Consider the following 732-nt stretch of genomic DNA (forward strand, 5'->3'; position numbering starts at 1 on the left):
TGTCATATACTTTTATCAGTCTTTTTGTTTGTATACTTCATAAATCTTACCTTGGGACCCATTTGGACTGAGCCTTCTCTTTTATCTTCCCTTTTTTTTCCTGTCTCTCTCTCCATCTCTTTTTTTCTTTTTATTTTCTTTTTTCTCTCATTTGGGTGGGGAATCCTGATTGCTCAGAAGCGTTCCAGGGTGCACCTTGACTGCACCACGGTAGATACATCCAGCAATATCCATTCAGCCATCTCTCACCAAAATGACTAGGAGGAGGAATGCCCAACAGAAGAAAAATACAGAAGATGGGCCTTCTGCAACAGAGCTAATGGCTATTGACATAGACAATATGTCAGAAAGGGAATTCAGGCTAACAATTATCCAGACAATAGCTAGGTTGGAGAAAGCCATGGATGACCAAACAGAATTGATTAGGGCAGAACTGAAAGCCACCAGGGATGATGTTCACAATGTTAGTGCAGAACTGAAAGCCACCAGGGATGAGGTTCACAATGTTCTCAATGAGTTCCAGTCTAATCTAAATTCTCTCAAAGCTAGGGTAACTGAGACAGAAGATAGAATTAGTGATCTGGAGGACAAACAGATAGAGAGAAAGGATCAGGAGGAAGCCTGGAACAAACAGCTTAGAAGCCAAGAAAACAGAATCAGGGAAATAAATGATGCCATGAACTGTTCCAACATCAGAATTATCGGAATCCCTGAAGGAAAGGAGAAAGAAAG

Source organism: Mustela nigripes, chromosome X, assembly GCF_022355385.1.
Source record: "Mustela nigripes isolate SB6536 chromosome X, MUSNIG.SB6536, whole genome shotgun sequence".
Classification (NCBI taxonomy): Eukaryota; Metazoa; Chordata; class Mammalia; order Carnivora; family Mustelidae; genus Mustela; species Mustela nigripes.